Genomic DNA, 8,459 nt, shown 5'->3' with positions numbered 1-8,459 from the left:
CAACAGATTCCCATGTGGGAAGAGGGAGTCTGTAGGGAACTAGCATCGTCCCACTATTACACATTAACCAGGTACATTACACAGTTTTGAAAAAAAAATTAAACAAGTACAACTTGGCCTGCAGTATTATCCAGTAGTATAGAAGCAGTATTCACACATTTGAACATAATGGTCCACATCCGAACTTTTAAAACAGCACAAGCAGTTTGTGACAGAAAGTGACTTCCTACCTTCTACCCACACACACACTCTGCTGATGTTTCATTAACTTGCACTGGGGACCTGTTTGACATTAGTCATGGCTAATGAAGGTGAAAAAGAGGAAAATATACAAAATATACAAGTTGGTGCAATCAATGTCAAGATAAAATTGCAACAGTAAAGGAATTCATAGTTGAAATCACATAGCACGTTTCTGTTTTAGACATATGGATTTGCAGATTTGTCAATGCTTTTCAATGGGATATTTAGACATTTCAAGTCTTTGTATAGGGCGATCTGTTCAATATATCTTAATGAAAAATGTAACTGTCCTGACATTTTCCTGAAGAATAAGTGTGCCACATTTCAGCAAAGTTGGTCCTCTGGGGGTTGAGTTGATTCATACAGACAGACAGACAAAATGAGCTTTGAGCATTATATGTAACTACACCTAAAAATCAGTAAATCATAATTTCTAAGCTGATTTTTCAATGGAAAATGTACTTCTAAGATAATAAGTAAGTTTGAAATATGATTCAAGTTTTAATTGAAATTTTTCTCAAACTTGTGCTGATAAAAGTATATCAAATTATTTTTGTGTATTATCGCAAGTCACATGTTACAAATAAATCCTTTTACTATATGTAAAGGAACAAAAGAGCTCTAAAAACGAAATATTTAGACAATTTTAGAACTGTCTAGCCACGCCTGCTGAATATTTCTGCTCATATGTTTTATGACAACTTCAGGAAATTGATAAGAAACATGAGGAATACTACATTATTCTTTATCTTAGCAGAAAACAAAAACTCACAAACAACTTCAAGATCTATGGACTTCAAAGAACACTAAGTGAGATCCATACCACCAGTTTTGTCTCATAAACAAAAGGATGATTTTGCCTTCATGTGTAGTAGGGATGGGCAAACTATAAAACTTTCAGATCGATAATCATCCCCTTTAGTATCATCTGTATTTTCTTGGGGTTTGAGGCTGAATCACCATTTTAAAAGGAAAAGCCAAGATTTCTTTTCTGCAGTTCCCGGAGTTTTTCAATTTGGCTACTGGTGTCCTTGTTGTCTAATTGCCTTTTTATTCTGAGAAGCTTCAAATACATCTTTTAATATAGAAAACCACAGATATGCAAACAATTTACTAAGAAGTAATCAGCTTTACCTATCTAGTAAAACTTTGCCTTCAATGCAAATGTGCATGGTGTATAGAATGAATTAACTGAATTTTTTTTATTTTGAGTAAGCATAAACGTTTTTATTGCGGGTGAGTCGCTACAATCTCAAATCATCATTTGTGTGTACAACATTTTACGGACTTTACCATATTGCCCAAACCTAATGTGTAGCTCTCACTGGTGAGGTGGGCATATAGGGGAAGCAGCAGACATAGAAATGTACATCAACTTGGATCCCACATGACAAGAAATTGAGGCTTTTGCTAGCTTTCCAGTTCTGTACTTAAGGTCCTTGCAAAGTATATAAAATGGATGAAAATCATACAAATGAGATCTAGCTTCTATTCACTTTAGAGTCAGTACACCTAGAATAAGGTGTGTAAACAGAGTTTTATTTATTTTAAGGCTAAGATTGTTAACTTTTCATTATATTTATCACAATTTAAACATTTAACATGTCGATATGTTGGGCTGATATTTTATCTATACATATGCAATGGTATTGGTTGAATCAGCTCTCTTCCAAGAAAAGTAATTTTTTCGATGTTTCACCATTGCCTTCACCCCTGCCAAAATGTTCATTGCACATCCTACTCCACATGTGCACAATGTGTTTACTCAGCAATTACTGTAGTCTTTGTTTCAAAGGTTAGGCATTTATCCAGTAAATAACTGTGCAAGTTTTGCTTTCAAATGGTTGTACATTTGTCTCTTTATGCCACAGCGATTGCTTGAGAGAGCACTTACACAGTGAGAGCCTGCAGATATGCCTTTGCCCAATATTCTAGCATCTGTTTTCTTATCAAAGTGACATGCAGGTCATTTTTCCATGTGATTTTTGAATCTGCAGCACAGGGATGTGAAATTTTAGTACTCGATAACTGTTAGATACCACATCAAATAGAGTAATTCCTTTAACCAGCTGCTTAATTAAAAGTAACTGCTATTCAAGTGGATAATATTGTGTCTTTTTATGTATTAAAATATAAAATATATAAATACTAATAGTAACAGCAAATTTAAAATAGTGGTATATCAATCAAGTAGTTGCCTAGCTCTCATTTATGTCAGCTGGTATTGGCATTCATAAATATCAAAATTACAATATAAGACTTACATTTAATGTATGATAGACATGTGCATTCTGCCAGTGTAACAACATCATGGGGTGTTTTATATTATTGCAGATAGGCTTTTAGTTTAATCTGATATTTCTTATGTGCACATTCTATTCTTATTATCTGACATTTTCTCCCTGTATCTGAAAAATATTAAAATAAAAACTAAAACATTGTATCAGTACTGTTGAATTTGTGAATTGCAAAATAATTTAGGATATTTTTATTTAAATAAACTCTTTAAAGCTGTTTCTGCAACAACGTGCATTCAAAATCTGGTTTGTCAAACAATCCTTTTGTTCAGCATCATAAGCATTGACAAAATTACTAAAGAGTAATATTTAATGGATGAAAGAAATTGATTCAAATTTAAATGTAAAACTCCTGCTAGTTTAATTGCTCAAATCTATTCCCTTTGTTTGTTCCAACTTCAAGGCATCTTGTGTGAAATCGGACTTGTCTGTTTTGAATTTATCATTTCTTCTCAACTCCTGTAAAGTAGCCTTTGTTCTGTTGTTTTCAAAGCATCTTATGTGGGTGATCAGACTGGGTTATTGCTTAGCATGTGTATGTATCCAGAATTAGGAAGCTGTTTATTTTGATTATACTTATCTGATAGATGTTTTGGAGTTATTTTTATTGGTGCATGCCTTTCCTGTTGCCAAATAGAGGCTGGGTTCCATTTAAAAAACAAGCTACAAATATTCAATAACTATGCTACTTTTATAAAGTGTTCATTTGCCTTGTTGTGCTTGCTGATAATTTACTTCTCCTCTTGTATCACACATCACAAATTATCTTTGAAAGACGACGCTGCAAAGTAACTTCATAACTGTAGTAAACATTGTTAAATAATATCTAGTCAGTGATGTAATCAGAGTCTACTATAAAACAAAAAATCAATAAATAAAAAAACCATAATGCTTAAGAACAGTATTGCCCATGTGTGCACTCCTTGCTTAGCAGCCAGACACACAACAGCATCAATAACCATTGCCAAAACTATCTAATTGACATGACCTTGTGCTAATACATTGTAAAATGTCACACATGCGTAGCAGTAATTCTTTTCTACCAGGTGGACGAAGACGTTTGCTTTCATTGCAAAAGGGGATTGAGAGCTGTATGTAACCTGTGTTGTGAAAGTATTGTGTTCCAAACATCAAGTGTATGGTGTGACTTCAAAATGGAGCACAAGAAACAAAAATCAAAGATGACACAGATTGGAATTTATCAGGAGTGCAGTGGCATAGGAAGCAAAGTACTGTGTTCAAAATGCAATGGTAAAACTCAGGCTACAAAAGGCAGCTATAAACTCTCAGAATGTATCACTAAATACAGAAAACTCTACTGGAGAGTACTTGAAAGAAGCCTTTCTAAGCAGTGCAGAGGTTTTATTTGATGGATTGCTAAAAAAGAAGCAATCATGTCCAGAGTAGATAATTTTCCTGTTTTCGACAAAACTATAGAAGGGCACATTTCTGAAATGGCAAAAAATATTAATTTCCATCAATCAGTTTCACTTTCAGGTGCACTAGTGTTTAGACATGAAGAAAATATTCACCATAGAGTGTGCCTCTGTAAAGACAGGGAGGGAAAGAGATGGGGAAGTTTACAAGTCTATTTGAAAGTCAAATCAGTCACCCAGTAACAAAGTTTCATTGTATTAGTCACCAGGAAAATCTATGTAACAAAATATTGAAATCTGATTTGACCACTATTAAGGACACAGTCATTAGAATTGCTAACTTCCTTATTGTTTACTTATCATTAACCTACTGACATTTTTTTTTTTTTTGCACCTGGAGTAGATGGGCAGAGTTTACAAGTATTTGCCTACCTACTTCCTTGTGAGATGGTTCAGTGGCAGGAATGCTTTCAGTTGGCTTGTTGAGAGCTTTGATGTGATCCACTCATTTTCATCAAGGAACTATCCAGGGCTAGATGATGACTGATGGCTACTAAGTCATGTTTTTGACAGACAGTAAATGGCATCTCAACACACTCAGTCAGCAGTTAAGGTGCAGGCCAAACAGTAATAGCTTTATTAGACATGAATGAAAGGTATTCTTGGTGAAAATAAAATGTTTCTTTTGTGATATAAAATACTTTGTATATAACAACCCAATGTTTTCTTTTTTTTAATTAATCCAGAAAATTTTGAGGAGAAAAACCTAACTTTACTGAGTTCAAAACACCTTCAGGATGGACATATAAATTTACAGAGCTTTGTAAAACATGTGGGAACACTGACTCTAACCAAGCAGCATTTATTGAAACCTGTTGGGATAGATTAATTCTGTTTTTTGTTGTATTTGCATTAATTTCTGCATTTTGATCCACATATATATGTGAAAAGATTTCTTCATACCTTGAAGGCAGTGTTAAGTCCATCTTTGAGCTGACTTGCAGCAGATTATTAAGAAACTTGTGTGAAATTAAGATTAATGGTTGTCTTGGATATATATATATATATATATATATATATATATATATATATATATATATATATATATATATATATATATATATATATATATATATATATATATATATGTGTGTGTGTGTGTCTCACTGGCTGTTTGCACCTTTCCTAATTCCTATTAAGGGTGGAGTGGCTGAACGTGTAAGGCTTGCCAATGGTACATGGGGACGGGGGCACATGGCTCGGAGGGTCAAACACACTGTACGGGGAGGAGCCAACCTTCTGTAAATGTGTGGCGGGTAAAAGGTGAAGGGGGAGAAGAGAGAACCAGACCAAAAGGAGAAGCATACACCATAAAAGAAAAAGGCAAAAGGGAAAGCTATTCAACCCACATGGAGAAAGTCAGGTGAGTGCAGGTTAATGACAAATTCTTTTCCTGTTCTGGTGAACGAAGTGAAGGAATTTGGGGGGAGGACCTGACGGGCCACCATAAGCGACTGTTTAGCAGTATGTTTCCATGAACAGGAGGTATGGTTCAGCTCATCCTTCCCTGCAACAGAGTGTAGATGGTTATCTCTAACCGTGAATACTTGAAGGACTCTGATGGCATTTATTTTTTCTTTTCTCTTTCCTATATTTATGTATTAGTGGCTTATATTGGTTGAGTGTTTTGTATCATGATTTGTGTGGATGGGAATTGCTGCAGCAATATAGTATGTATAAGTTGTTTTGTTAATTGTGTCCAATTTTTTTATTATAATCATTTTTCTAACTCAACTATGCCTTCTCTGGTGTGTTTCTGTACTTGCGTGGTGTAGCAGGGAGGTAGTGTTGGTCGCTCGTGCCCTCGATCATGTCCTTAAAAGGTTTTGTTCTTGCTTTCTGCTGTTGCTCTAGGACTACAACGCATATTATAATTGTGCCGGCTCAGAGGGCGGTACAAACATACTACAGGACATATATAGCACAGCTAAGCCATGAATGACGGACACAGGCATCCCACTGAAGCTTTAAGTCCGATTTACTTTTCAGTGCATAGTAACAATAAATATGAACGTTTTTTGTTTCTGCACAGTTAATATAACATTAAGACAAGTTTAACTTGCCTTTAAAAGTACAACTGTGAGTGCAAAAACTGAAAATAAACTATATGCTATTATCAATTGACACAATGGTTGTCTAATACAGTGGAACCTCGGTTTACAAGTAACTTGGTTTACGAGTGTTTTGCAAGACAAGCAAAATTTTTTAATAAATGTTGACTTGATAAACGAGCGATATCTTGCAATACGAGCAGCATGGATACACTTTTTCTGCTGAGCGTCATGTGATCACAACTGAGCTGATGGTCCTTCTCTCTCACGCGCACGCGTCTCTCTCTCTCTCTCTCTCTCCTTTCTTGCTCGCGTGCAGCGCGTCTCTCTCTCTCTTCTCTTGAGAGCAATTGTCTCCTATTCTCCGTCTGAGTCTGTGTGCCTCACTCATATAGTCAACATCCGTACGAGTGTATACTGTTTACTACAGCATTGTGACTATGTGTGTGTGTGCGCTGTGAAGTGCGAGTCCCCATCTTGCGCCCCAAAACACGAAGCTGGTAGTTTTATTTCCAAAAAAGTAACAGAAATCCTTTGGTCTTGAAAGAGCCTGCACATGTTGCACTGGTTTTTGAATGAATCTTACACTTTTTATGCGAAGTAAAAGCTTTCCAAAAATACCTTGTTAGCTGTGAATTTATTTGGACACATCAAATTAATGATTATTTATCTGTGTGCATCAAGAAATGCCTCGTCTGCTTTGTAAGGATGTGTAGCATATATGTTTACTTTTACACAGAGGTCCAAAGTTTTTTTTATATTAAGTTGATTATGCCTCTTAAAAATTAAAATTATAAATATTAATATATTTATTTTTATTAAACAAATATTTTGAATGTAAATCTTTGTTTTAGCCTTAATTGCAGAAATGTTTTCTTCCACAGTAACCTTGCATTGTACACACAATGAAGGTTGTTTTGCTCAATTGTCATTCTTGTTCTTTTTTGCAAACTCACTTACTGCTGTTTATGCTAATAATAAATAATAGGTACATAATGTACCACCCCAACTTCAATCTTCCCTCTTCAACCAGACAAACCAAATTGCAGCAATAAACAATCTTGCCAGCCAGTATTCTCTTTTTGTTCTTTATATGTAAAATGTATGCAGAGGAATATTTCTCCCCTATAAATATGGTTTGTATGTTTTCTGAATAGGTCTCACAGATAGTATAGAGAGATACATCTCTCAATATAGACATTTTTATTAACAATAATACAATTAAATGTTTATCTTTAAGTATAGTATACATAGCTTGCAACATTTGCAGATTATTGAGAAAAATTGATTTTGTTCAGAATTAAATTACAACCACTACGGGCATCCTGTCAGAGATGGATGAAAATGTTCATAATCTGATTAATTCTTTCCAAAGTTACATAAATGTGACATGGCCTAAAACAAATATTAAACATAAATCAATTAAAGTCGCTCTTTTTTGAAAATTATTATGTTAGTTTTAAGAGTTTAACAGTCAGTTTCATTAAAGTCCACTTGGTGGCACACTACACTTAGGATAACATCAATATGGAGAAAATTGCTGGAATGTAAAAAATAAATTTTAAGTAATTAATCTACTTAGATCAATTTAATTTCCTCAACTTGGGGAAATATACCTTTTGTGTTTTCCAACACTATACTGGAGTAACATCACTGTCCACCTCAGGTATCATTACGTGGATTATTTTCAATGGCAGTGTGCAGAGACCTGTGTTTTGTTTTGTTTTTTTTGCGCTCCCTTGTTTCATTACCTGCTCCAACTTCTGCAGCCATTGAAATGGGATGGAGTGGGTTAAGGAGGCGGGGATCTGTGCAAGTGTTTTAAATAATGAAAGAAAAAAAATGCACTTTGGAATCGAGGATCCCCAACCAAGATGGCTTGTGAAATAAAACGCATCCAATAGACATATGCTTCTTATGGAAATTAAATATAATCCGTCCAAATGCATTACGCAATTTGTTTGACTGGATTAATAGTTCGTCTGAGCAGAATTTCTTTTTTGCTCTGCACTAGATCAGTTTCACTTAAATTGCATTTTATAGAGGAACAAAGATTACTCACCAATGGGAAATATGAAGCCTATGTCCAAAACAAGGAATCCTCTTCCAGTTGTTAATACATAGTAAACTGACAACTTTAGTCCCACTGTCTGTTGTCATGCAAACCATGCTGTCTTCTCGCAGCAACTGTAATGCTAACGCATCTTTCAGACATTGCACAGTGAAGTTGCCTGTTTGGTCATCTGTGAGGTAGGATGTTTGCAAACAGTAGCTTTGCAGTTGCTAGGTTTTGTTAATGAAGTGCACTGTCAAGGAGAGGCATGGTTCGGCTTCACTGTAAATCTGTTGTTGGGGCAAAATGTGCAACCTTCTGCAGTTTGTGTCAGAGTTTGGCAACATGAATCATACTATTTAGGCAGAGCTGTTTGACT

The sequence above is a fragment of the Polypterus senegalus genome, chromosome 7 (assembly GCF_016835505.1).
Source record: "Polypterus senegalus isolate Bchr_013 chromosome 7, ASM1683550v1, whole genome shotgun sequence".
Taxonomy (NCBI): domain Eukaryota; kingdom Metazoa; phylum Chordata; class Cladistia; order Polypteriformes; family Polypteridae; genus Polypterus; species Polypterus senegalus.
The sequence above is the reverse complement of the archived record's forward strand: the minus strand, read 5'-3'. Positions refer to the sequence as shown.